Here is a 10399-nt window from a genome sequence, read left to right as displayed (position 1 = left end):
AAATGGAGACTATCATGCTAAGTGAAATAAGATAATCCCAAAAAACCAAAGGCTGAATGTTCTCTCTGATATGCAGATGCTAACACACAATAAGATGAGGTGGAGAATAGAAGTTCAGAGGATTAGACAAGGTGAATTAAGGGCAGGGAGGAAGGTTGGATATAGGAAAAACAGTAGAATTAATTGGACATAACTTTCCTATGCTTATATATGAGTGCACAACCAGTGCAACTCCACATCATGTACAAGCACGAAAATGGGAGGTTATACTCCATGTATGTATGATATGTCAAAATACCTTCTACTGCCAGATATAACTATACAGAACAAATACATTAATTGCAAAAAAAAAAAAAAAACCAAATGAGGCTATTATAAAAGTTAGGAATTGTATTTTATTGCCAATTTCAGATATCTAAAATAACAGTGACCCCACAATATTTTCCAGAATTCCCCTTGCAGACATTTGTGATCAGCTCATGGCTGACTTGGTATCAGAGAGCCAGGAGCCTTCTTCTTACTCTGCACCTGGGTCTGCCTCCTTAAGGTTTCTACTGCATGACAGATGGGGCTCTAGACTTTATATTCATGTTCCAAGAAGAAGAAAGAAGATAGAACAAAAAGAATGTGTCTGTCAGTGTAGTAAATACCTTACAAACCTCTGCTACCACTTGCATCTTACTGACCTTCTTTCTCTACAAGGGAGCCTGGGAAGAGGTGTTTAGTTGGCCTCATAAAAAAACCAACATAAAGGTTTTTTTTTCCATCAAGGGAAAATAAATATTGAATAGGCAACTAGCAGCATCTGACACAAATCTTAATCATCTTTTTCTTTCAGTATAGGATCACCCACTAAGAATATATGTTTAAATATCTTAAAAACATCACAAGTAATAATGAATATAAAGTCTTAGATATTAAAAAGTTTTAAACCTATAAGCAACAATATCACATTATCTGATCTTAAAAACAACTGAAAAACTGTAATAAACAAAACTGCATGATACTGCAATAAAAACAAACATAAACCAGTGGAAGAGAGAGGCCAGAAATAAATCCACACATTTATTATCAACTGACCTTTGACAAAGTTGCCAAAAATTCACAATGATAAAAGAATCGTCTCTTCAACAGTGCTGAGCATATTGGATATCTACATACAGAAGGATGAAATTGAGCCCTTATCTCACACCATATACAAAAAATCAACTCAAAATGAATTCAAGACTTTAAGACTGGAAACTCTAAAGCTAGTAGAATAAAATACAGGGAGAAAAACTTCATTACATAGGTATTGAGAAAGATTTTTTTTTTTTGGATATGACCCTGAAAGCACAGGAAACAAAAGCAAAAATGAACCAAAGGAATTGCATCAAACTAAAAGGCTTCTGCACAGTAAATGAAACAATGGAGTGAAGAGACAAGATACAAATGGGAGGAAATGCTTGCAAACGTTACTCTGATAAGGGGTTAATAGCCAACATATATAAGGAATTCAACTCAACAGCAAGAAAATAAATAGCCTGAGCAAAAGACCTAACTAAACACTTCTTCAAAGAAGACTTACAAATGGCCACTAGAAATTTATATATATATATATATATATATATATATATATATATATATATATATATATACATACACATATATATATACACATACACACACACACACACACACACACTCAATGTCACTAACTACTAAGGAGATACTATGAGATAGCTCCTTACATCAAAATTAACATGTATTGGTAAGGATATAGAAAAAGGGAGCCCTCATACACTTTTGGTGAAAGTATAAATTAGTATAGACATCATAGAAAATAGTATGGAGGTTTCTAAAAAAATTCAGAATAGAATGATCATATGATGGATCTAACAATTCCACTTCAGAGTACACTTCTGGGGAAATGAAATCACTGTGTTGAAGAGATATTTTTAACTGCTATGCTCTCTGCAGCATTATTATAAGAGCCAAGAGATGGAAAAAATGTAAATGTCCATGAATGGATAAATGGAAAAAGAAAATGTTGTGTATATACACAATGGAATACTTTTCACCTTAAAAGCAAAGCTGATCCTTTCATTTGAGACAACATGGATGAACCAGGATGACATTATGCCAAGTGAAATAATCCAAGGACAAAAAACCAAATAACACATGCTCTTGCTTATTTGTGGCATTTGATACAGTCGAACTCATGTAAACAGAGTGGAGGATGGTAGTTGAAGTGTGTAGGTGGGTTGGCAGATATTGGTCAAAGGATGTAAAATTTCACTTACATATAAGGAATAACTTCTGGAGATCCACTATGCAGTGTGATAACAATAGTTAATAATTATTAATTGTACACTTGAAAATAGCTAGGAGAGGAGATTTTAAATGCTCTTGCCACATGAAGGTAAGTATGTGAGGTGATAGGTGTGAATTAGCATGATTTAATCATTCTACAATGTATGTATATATCTAAATATATTGTACACCACAAATGTATACATGTTTTATTTGTCAATTAAAAATAAGTTAATTTAAAAATCCTAGAAGGAATTTCTCATAATCAGGGACCAGTTTTCAGTTCTGTAGAAGCTGTCTCACTGGGTTAGGTTGGAGTCAATTCTCACTTGGTAATTTATTCTTTAATCCAACAAATATTTAGCATCTATTATATTTAGGCATTCTGCCAGGAGTTTTTGGAGTGTGGATGATAATTGCCATATTTATGTCGTGCTTTATATTTTTTAAAGGACTTTGATTGACGTCTTCTCATTTAAATCTCATAAAACACCAAGAGATAGGACACAGATATGATTTTCTCATATTATAAATGGGGACATTGAAGAATGGGAGATTAAATCATTAAGGGCAATTCACAACAACATTGTGGGTCAGATCCAGATCACCAACTGGGAAATTCCGTCTCCTGGAAATTTTTCACTCCTCTGGTTTTAGAAATTGGGCTCTATTGCTAATCAGGAGATGGAGACAGCAAGCACTTGCATTCTCTCTCTCACTTTCTGTCTCTCTCTCTCTGTGTCTCTGTCTGTCTGTCTGTCTCTCTAAACATAGTTTATACAGAGGCCAGGAACTTCCCAGGTGGATCTTTTGGGCCAGTAGGGCACTTGTGTAGCTTTCATAGAAGCATTTGAACATAGATTTTGAGTTCATCTAAATGAAGTATGAAGTTAAAATTTGGGAAAACTGCCACGAGGATTTCACAAAAGTTCATCCCTCTTTTATTTCTGTTAAAACAATGCACTGTATTCAATATAACTATTAAGTTTCAATAGCCATGATTACAGCTATATTCAGGTACAGAATATGGCCAGTTCCTGAAGTGCTCCATTCACTTTTTCCCTTAGAAAAGAAGCTTATTGGCATAAGGAAGAGTTTCTTTGTTATAGGAAACCCTTGCATTCACTCCAGTGCACAAACTTCTCAGTAGGAAAGAAAGCAGACTTACTGAGGCTCAAAAACAAAAATTTAGTTTTTTGTGGATGTGAATATTAAGAAAATTTTTATGACTTTATCTTTTATTTCTTTTAAAATCTGATGATAAGCAAAGCTCCTACATGTTTGTATATTCACTACAAACCATTCATGTCATTCTGGATGTCCTTTAATCCCAAAACTAAAAGTAGTTTTGACAGACCAGATCTGGTGGTGGCTCATGAATATAGATTTCCTTCAAAGAACAAGGACTAATCTGTGCTCAAAGCAAAGAAGAACCTGTAGATGTCTTTAGTTCATCTTCTATATTTGGACCTATGAGATCATTAGTCAGCTATATTATTTATCTCCTACACAAAAGTATTTCAAGGTCTGTGGGAGTTTTCTCAAGTTAAGGTTAATCAATCTTTATTACTCTCAATTTATAGTTTCCCAGATGGTTAAGTTGGTGAAGTCTTTTTTTTTTTCCTTATTTGCCCTCCTTTAATCATTTTGAAGACCTGAATTCATGTGGCTATTAAAAATAAATAATAGGGAGACTTTCCTTTGAAAGTCTGTTATAGTCTTTGAAACCACAGCATAGAATATCATGATAAAGTAAGAATATTTATTTTTCAAATACATCATTTACATAGGAGGAGGGGTTTTGTAGTACGCCCTAATTTACCATAAAACAAAGGAATATCCAACATACTCATATTTCTACTTAGTGTGCAATATATAATTACATTTTGTCCTGAAAATGAATTACTGTATTAAGCTAACTCCTCAGCTTCCATGTATCTCTGGCTTATTGTTACAAATGCTCCTTAGCACTAAATTGGATTCCTTTTCTGTAATTGCAAATGTAATTTTCCTACCTTGCATTGTTATCCTCAGATATTATCCTCACTGATACTTTGGTGCACTATTTTCCATCAATGGACAATTCAACATTCAAATTCAATGTAAAGAAAAATAAATATTCCCACTTTATCATGGTATTCTATGTAACGTGATACACGTTTCCTTCCCTATGTTCCTTTGCTGCCTTTCTGCTGGGCTTCCAGGACACTGTCTCTGTTATCAGCCAAAGGTGACAGCAGAAGCATATAAATTTTGATACCTATGTGTATACTCTAATTCCATTTTGCAGCAAGGCACAAGGTTTGCCTTAACTTGTTTTCTCTGTTAAACGGCTTAACTTTTCCCAAAATCCACTACTAGTTTCATTTGAATTCATTCTGTCAATCAACACATATTCCCAAACTAATGCATTTAAAATCCTCTTTATTTAAAATCCAAATAAAGAATTCTGGTTAAAAAAGGCTTTTAATCTACCATCTCAAGAGACTCCATGGTAGAATCTAATGGGACAGAGAAATTCAGGCAGAGTCTGTAGCATCAGTTTTCTTTTTTTTTTTAAAATTTTTTATTGTTGGCTGTTCAAAACATTACATAGTTCTTGATATATCATATTTCACACTTTGATTCAAGTGGGTTATGAGCTCCCATTTTTACCCCATATACAGATTGCAGAATCACATCAGTTACACATCCATTGATTTACATATTGCCATACTCGTGTCTGTTGTGTTCTGCTGCCTTTCCTATCCTCTACTATCCCCCCTCCCCTCCCCTCCCCTCCCCTCTTCTCTCTCTGCCCCCTCTACTGACATTCATTTGTCCCCCTTGTATTATTTTCCCCTTCCCCTCACTTCCTCTTGTATGTACTTTTGTATAACTCTGAGGGTCTCCTTCCATGTCCATGCAATTTCCCTTCTCTCTCCCTTTCCCTCCCACCTTTCATCCCTGTTTAATGTTAATCTTCTTCTCATGCTCTTCGACCCTACTCTGTTCTTAGTTACTCTCCTTATATCAAAGAAGACATTTGGCATTTGTTTTTTAGGGATTGGCTAGCTTCACTTAGCATAATCTGCTCTAATGCCATCCATTTCCCTGTAAATTCTATGATTTTGTCATTTTTTAATGCAGAGTAATACTCCATTGTGTATAAATGCCACATTTTTTTTATCCATTCATCTATTGAAGGGCATCTAGGTTGGTTCCACAGTCTTGCTATTGTGAATTGTGCTGCTATGAACATCGATGTAGCAGTGTCCCTGTAGCATGCTCTTTTTAGGTCTTTATGGAATAGACCGAGAAGGGGAATAGCTGGGTCAAATGGTGGCTCCATTCCCAGCTTTCCAAGAAATCTCCATACTGCTTTCCAAATTGGCTGCACCAATTTGCAGTCCCACCAGCAATGTACAAGTGTACCCTTTTCCCCACATCCTCGCCAGCACTTGTTGTTGTTTGACTTCATAATGGCTGCCAATCTTACTGGAGTGAGATGGTATCTTAGGGTGGTTTTGATTTGCATTTCTCTGACTGCTAGAGATGGTGAGCATTTTTTCATGTACTTGTTGATTGATTGTATGTCCTCCTCTGAGAAGTGTCTGTTCAGGTCCTTGGCCCATTTGTTGATTGGGTTGTTTGTTCTCTTATTGTCTAATTTTTTGAGTTCTTTGTATACTCTGGATATTAGGGCTCTATCTGACGTGTGAGGAGTAAAGATTTGTTCCCAGGATGTAGGCTCTCTATTTACCTCTCTTATTGTTTCTTTTGCTGAGAAAAAACTTTTTAGTTTGAGTAAGTCCCATTTGTTGATTCTAGTTATTAACTTTTGTGCTATGGGTGTCCTATTGAGGAATTTGGAGCCCGACCCCACAGTATGTAGATCGTAGCCAACTTTTTCTTCTATCAGATGGCGTGTCTCTGATTTGATATCAAGCTCCTTGATCCATTTTGAATTAACTTTTGTGCATGGCGAGAGAAAGGGATTCAGTTTCATTTTGTTGCATATGGATTTCCAGTTTTCCCAGCACCATTTGTTGAAGATGCTATCCTTCCTCCATTGCATGCTTTTAGCCCCTTTATCAAATATAAGGTAGTTGTAGTTTTGTGGATTGGTTTCTGTGTCCTCTATTCTGTACCATTGGTCCACCCGCCTGTTTTGGTACCAGTACCATGCTGTTTTTGTTACTATTGCTCTGTAGTATAGTTTGAAGTCTGGTATCGCTATACCGCCTGATTCACACTTCCTGCTTAGCATTGTTTTTGCTATTCTGGGTCGTTTATTTTTCCATATGAATTTCATGATTGCTTTCTCTATTTCTACAAGAAATGCCGTTGGGATTTTGATTGGCATTGCATTAAACCTATAGAGAACTTTTGGTAATATCGCCATTTTGATGATGTTAGTTCTGCCTATCCATGAACAGGGTATATTTTTCCATCTTCTAAGATCTTCTTCTATTTCTCTCTTTAGGGTTCTGTAGTTTTCATTGTATCAGTCTTTCACCTCTTTTGTTAGGTTGATTCCCAAGTATTTTATTTTTTTTTGAAGATATTGTGAATGGAGTGGTTGTCCTCATTTCCATTTCAGAGGATTTGTCGCTGATATACAGGAATGCCTTTGATTTATGCGTGTTGATTTTATATCCTGCCACTTTGCTGAATTCATTTATTAGCTCTAATAGTTTCTTTGTAGACCCTTTTGGGTCTGCTAGGTATAGAATCATGTCATCTGCAAATAGTGATAATTTAAGTTCTTCTTTTCCTATTTTGATGCCTTTAATTTCTTTCGTCTGTCTAATTGCTCTGGCCAGTGTTTCGAGAACTATGTTGAACAGAAGTGGTGAGAGAGGGCATCCCTGTCTTGTTCCAGATTTTAGAGGGAATGCCTTCAATTTTTCTCCATTCAGAATGATGCTAGCCTGAGGCTTAGCATAGATTGCTTTTACAATATTGAGGTATGTTCCTGTTATCCCTAGTTTTTCTAGAGTTTTGAACATAAAGGGATGCTGTACTTTGTCGAATGCTTTTTCCGCATCTATCGAGATGATCATATGGTTCTTATTTTTAAGTCTATTGATGTGGTGAATAACATTTATTGATTTCCGTATATTGAACCAGCCTTGCATCCCAGGGATGAATCCTACTTGATCATGGTGCACAATTTTTTTGATATGTTTTTGTATCCGATTCGCCAGAATTTTATTGAGGATTTTTGCATCTAGGTTCATTAGAGATATTGGTCTGTAGTTTTCTTTCTTTGAAGTGTCTTTGTCTGGTTTAGGTATCAGGGTGATGTTGGCCTCGTAGAATGAATTTGGAAGTTCTCCCTCTTTTTCTATTTCCTGAAGTAGCTTGAAAAGTATTGGTATTAGTTCCTCTTTAAAGGTTTTGTAAAACTCTGCTGTATACCCATCTGGTCCTGGGCTTTTCTTAGTTGGTAGTCTTTTTATGGTTTCTTCTATTTCCTCAATTGATATTGGTCTGTTTAGGTTGTCTATATCCTCCTGACTCAATCTGGGCAGATCATATGACTTAAGAAATTTATCTATGCCTTCACTATCTTCTAATTTATTGGAGTATAAGGATTCAAAATAATTTTTGATTATCTTCTGTATATCTGAAGTGTCTGTTGTGATATTGCCTTTTTCATCCCGTATGCTAGTAATTTGAGTTCTCTCTCTTCTTCTCTTCGCTAGCATGGCTAAGGGTCTGTCGATTTTGTTTATTTTTTCAAAGAACCAACTTTTAGTTTTGTCAATTTTTTCAATTGTTTCTTTTGTTTCAATTTCAGCTCTGATTTTAATTATTTCTTGCCTTCTACTTCTTTTGCCGTTGTTTTGCTCTTCTTTTTCAAGGATTTTGAGATGAAGTATGAGATCATTTATTTGTTGGTTTTTTCTTTTTTTAAGGAATGAACTCCAAGCAATGAATTTTCCTCTTAGAACTGCTTTCAATGTGTCCCATAAATTCCGATATGTTGTGTCTGTGTTTTCATTAATCTCTAAGAATTTTTTAATTTCCTCCTTGATGTCTTCTATAACCCATTGATCATTCAGTAACCTATTGTTCATTCTCCAAGTGATGTATGCTTTTTCCTTCCTTCTTTTATCGTTGATTTTCAGTTTCATTCCATTATGATCAGATAAGATGCATGGTATTATCTCTACTCCTTTATATTGTCTAAGAGTTGCCCTGTGACATAATATATGATCTATTTTTGAGAAGGATCCATGTGCTGCTGAGAAAAAAGTGTAACTGCTTGATGTTGGGTGGTATACTCTATATATGTCAATTAGGTCTAGGTTATTAATAGTGTTATTGAGTTCTATAGTTTCCTTATTCAACTTTTGTTTGGAAGATCTGTCCAGTGGCGAGAGAGGTGTGTTGAAGTCTCCCATGATTATGGTATGGTGGTCTATTAGACTCTTGAACTTGAGAAGAGTTTGTTTGACGAACATAGCTGCACCATTGTTTGGGGCATAAATATTTATGATTGTTATGTCTTGTTGGTGTATGGTTCCCTTAAGCAGTATGTAGTGTCCCTCTTTATCTCTTTTGATTAACTTTGGCTTGAAATCTATTGTATTTGATATGAGTATGGACACTCCTGCTTGTTTCCGAAGTCCATATGAGTGATATGATTTTTCCCAACCTTTCACCTTCAGCCTATGTATGTCTTTTCCTATCAAATGCGTCTCCTGTAGGCAGCATATTGTTGGGTCTTGTTTTGTGATCCATTCTACTAGCCTGTGTCTCTTAATTGGTGAGTTTAAGCCATTAACATTTAGGGTTATTATTGAGATATGTGTTGTTCTTCCAGCCATATTTGTTTATTTCTGTTACTAAACATGGTTTGTTTTCCTCTTTGATTATTCCCCCCCCCTTTACTGTCCTACCTCCCACTGTTGGTTTTCATTGTTATTTTCCATTTCCTCTTCCTGTAATGCTTTGGCGAGGATGTTTTGAAGAGATGGTTTTCTAGCTGCGAATTCTTTAAACTTTTGTTTATCGTGGAAGGTTTTAATTTCATCTTCCATCCTGAAGCTTAATTTCGCTGGATACACAATTCTTGGTTGGAACCCATTTTCTTTCAGTGTTTGAAATATGTTATTCCAGGATCTTCTAGCTTTCAGAGTCTGTGTTGAGAGATCAGCTGTTATTCTGATTGGCTTACCCCTAAATGTAATCTGCTTCCTTTCTCTTGTAGCTTTTAAAATTCTCTCCTTATTCTGTATGTTGGGCATCTTCATTATAATGTGTCTAGGTGTGGATCTCTTATGATTTTGCACATTCGGCGTCCTGTAGGCTTCTAGGATTTGGGATTCTGTCTCATTCTTCAAGTCTGGGAAGTTTTCTTGTATTATTTCATTGAATAGACTTCTCATTCCTTTGGTTTGGAGCTCTGTACCTTCCTGTATCCCAATGACTCTTAAGTTTGGTCTCTTAATGTTATCCCATATTTCTTGGATGTTCTGCTCATGGTTCCTTAACAGTCTTGCTGAGCTGTCTATGTTCTTTTCCAGTTGAAATACTTTGTCTTCATTGTCTGATGTTCTATCTTCTAAGTGTTCTACTCTGCTGGTAGTATTCTCCATTGAGTTTTTAAGTTGGTTTATTGCTTCCTGCATTTCTAGGATTTCTGTTTGTTTGTTTTTTATAACCTCTATCTCCCTGTATAGTTGATCTTTTGCTTCTTGGATTTGTTTATATAATTCATTGTTGAAGTGATCTTTCATTGTCTGATTTTGCTGTCTGATGTCTTTCTTGAGACTCCAGATCATCTGAAGCATGTATATCCTGAATTCTTTATCTGACATTCCATCTGCTGCAGCTATTACCTCTTCTAACGTTGAGTTGACCTGCACTGCTTGTGGTCCTTTCTTTCCTTGTCTCTTCATACTGTTCGCGTTCCTTTCTACTTGGTGAAACTGTTGTGCTATTGAATTTTCCCCCTATATATTTATATTGGACTTGTATAGTTGCAAAGTCTCCCTCGCAGGCGCGGGCGGCGGCTCTGCCCCTCCTCCAATTGGGGCAATGTGCCTACCACGCCGGCAGGCCGCTGGGCCTGCTCTGCCGGTTGGTAGCAGGTCCGCCTACCTTGCAGGAGTGA

Source organism: Marmota flaviventris, chromosome 4 (genome assembly GCF_047511675.1).
Source record: "Marmota flaviventris isolate mMarFla1 chromosome 4, mMarFla1.hap1, whole genome shotgun sequence".
Lineage (NCBI taxonomy): Eukaryota > Metazoa > Chordata > Mammalia > Rodentia > Sciuridae > Marmota > Marmota flaviventris.
This window is presented reverse-complemented; position numbering follows the sequence as displayed.